Source organism: Macrobrachium nipponense, chromosome 26 (genome assembly GCF_015104395.2).
Source record: "Macrobrachium nipponense isolate FS-2020 chromosome 26, ASM1510439v2, whole genome shotgun sequence".
NCBI classification, from domain to species: Eukaryota; Metazoa; Arthropoda; class Malacostraca; order Decapoda; family Palaemonidae; genus Macrobrachium; species Macrobrachium nipponense.
The window spans coordinates 78232892-78236176 of record NC_087215.1 but is presented as its reverse complement, the minus strand read 5'-3'; positions in this window follow the sequence as shown (position 1 = coordinate 78236176).

Here is a 3285-nt window from a genome sequence, read left to right as displayed (position 1 = left end):
TGCACCCCTCTGTCTGTCTGTCTGTCTGAACTTTCCCTGAGCAATAAAAGCGTCAACCGAGTTCTCTCTCTCTCTCTCTCTCTCTCTCTCTCTCTCTCTCTCTCTCTCTCTTGTTATTCTCTGAAAATGTAATAATTTCCAGTGATATGATTGTAGACCTGAATGTAAATAGATTAGTTAGAATGCCAAGAATTGCAATAAAGATGATGATCATCCAGAAATACTCATATACACAACATTGATATATATTTCACACAAAGTCAACACCACATTGCAGGCGGAGGTGGGGGGTCTCACAGACCCAAACACCCTTTTACTGACGAAATGGAGAATAGAGACATTGAAGTAACTCCCTCACCCCCACATGGACACACAAAGTTAGGAAGGTACTGGGAAGACTGACCAGGTCTCACAGGCATTTAGAAGTTACTGAACAAGAAGTTTTACTAGGTAGGTGGTGGGGGCGGTCTCTAGGGCCCTGGTCTACCTGAGTCGGGTTAATTAATGAAACAATCGCAAGCTTTCCCGAAATATTGAGGTCAATTTAACCTTCGCATTTGTGCGCGTTCTCATTCGCTCCGGTAAGAGGCAAATGCCCAAATCGCCATGACAGACAGTCGTTATAATAACTCCCCCCCTCCCTCCTCCCCCACAAACCCCCCTTCCGATCTAATCCCCAAATAATCACCATATGTGGTTTCTTTCCTATATTGCGACGCAGACTTCAGGTCCAACGAGGGAGAATATGCTGCGAAGAAGAACAATGGAATTCTATCAGTGTTCCTGAAAGAAGAAGACCTTTGAATCATCATGGAACTCTGTGTGAATAATGGATGATGCAGTTCCCAGCGGTGGAGGAGGAGGAAGAGGAGGAGGCGGAGGAGGAGGAGGAATACAACAAACCTTTCACTTGACCCAGGCGATTTGTTCTCTGTGAACCGGCTGATATTTCTGACACGAAAAGGATTATTATTATTATTTTTAATATTATTATTATTATTATTATTATTATTATTATTATTATTATTATTATTATTCACTTCTAAAATATTATTCTATCAGAATTATTTCTATTCCTGTTTCCATTTCATATTAATATTATAATTCTTTTTTATCATCAAGATCTCTTTTTTTATTTAATATTGATTTTATTTTCCTTCATTTTTACCAATTTTGGATTTATACTTATTTTATTTATTATTGTTTACTCACTTGATTTTATTCAACATGAAATTATTGGAGAAAAATGTAAACTTAGCCATCGGTAAATTTCTGGAAAAAATTAAATTGATATTATTTCAATTATTTTTATCTTTTATTCTAATTTATTTAAATTTATATATTTCTATTATTGTTTCCTTCTTCTCCCTATTTGATTTTTTTCATTCAATTTACTCTATTGACCATCAACTATTTTCTCTAAAAATAAAATTGAAACTCTCTCTCTCTCTCTCTCTCTCTCTGTTTCTACCAAATAACACTTCTCGGACAAGAATAGAATGACGGACTGTGCATGCAAGCATCGAGTTGCTGATTTGTAAGGAGTTACACCAAAGTATTTCTGCATAATCGCCTTAAATTCATATGCAAAATGAAAATCAAAATTCAAATATGGTTAATTTTGATGTTGTCTCTATTTGCAAAAGTGTCTGTAGATGATTTACTTGAATTTTTGGCGGAAGAATGAGAAAGTTATGATATGCCTTTATCTGTAGCAAACCTCATTAGCCTCATAAGGTTATGTATCAAAGATAGTCAATTTTGTTTTAATTGTGGATTTTTGTGTACAAAAGTTTGGCATGGCTATGGGTAATCCCTTATCTCTTGTATTTAGCCAGTTCACGAAAATCTCCAGGAATTTCTGATTAAGTTCAATAATCTAGTCATTTCTATAACATTTATTGTGGAAGGAAGAAAGAAATTGTAGTTTGGATTTTCTTGATGTAGCAGCTCATAAAAATGATAGAAATTTCACCTTTCAGTCTTTCGAAATTTAACTGATATTGCCTCTTATGTTTATTACTATTCCAATCACCATCAAAATGTTAATTTCTTTCTTTTTTTCTGACATTTTCGAAAGGGCTTTGCACGTCTGTATCCCGCAGTTTATTGACGCTGAGATTAAAACTGTTTATGATATTGCCTTGAAACTGAAATACCTAAGGACTTCTTTAGATGTGTCATGGAAAAGAGCTAGAAACACATTTTATTGAACTAATAACAAACATGGATTTACTAAGCGTAACATTCTCTAATTACCGTTTGATGGAAGGATTTTAGAAATTCCTACAAATTAAAAGCTTTTCAAAATAAAAAGCTGTTTTCAGTAATATTAATGTTAAGAGTTTAGTAAAAAAACGATTCTCCTAAAGATGTTCCGGGCTGCATCTATGAAATTTCTTGTAAAAAGTGTAATAGAATATGTTACGGACAAACTGGAAAATCACTTTCACAACGAATCCAACAGCACTAATATTCTGTGAGAACTGACCAAATAACGAAGGCATTATTCGTACATATGAGAGATGTAGATCCTCCTATTAACTGGAGTCAACCAAGATCTTTAGTCTCGTGTAGCGACACAGTTCCAGGGAATATCATTGAGTCTTGTTTGATCAAGTCAGATAATGGAAGTGTTCTAAATTTAAGTCTTGGCTTGTTTAAACGAGATGCCTTCATAATTAAAAAAGTAGTAGATAAATAAAAGTGAGCAACAAAATTGATAAATGGAGTTTTATATATGTTTTAGGACTTTGTATGGCTAAGCTTCAGTATCTCTTATGGTTAATTCTATGTTTTTGGTTTGTGACCGTGTGATCTCGGATCATCCTGGATTATCTGTGACTTTTTGCCCTTTTGACAATTAACCATCTGGTATTCTTGATCTTTTTCTTACCTTGTAGCCTTCTTTCCAACTGTGTCATTTATTCCTCGACAATGTCTGAATGTGCTTGGTGTCGAATTCCTCGACAATGTCTGAATGTGCTTGGTGTCGAATTTCTGACACTCATTTTCCTGTCTTATTCACTTAATTATATATATATATATATAGATCATATATATATATAGATATATATATATATATATATATATATATATATATATATAATATATATATATATATATATATATATATATATATATATTTATATGTTTTTGTATTTCTAGAAGTTCTAATTGAAAAGGCCAGTTTCTCATTTCTCGTAGAGTCACAGGCGTTCTGGATGGAATAAATAATTTCAAGGTCATAATGAAAACTGCCAGAAATTGAACCCATTGAATTCC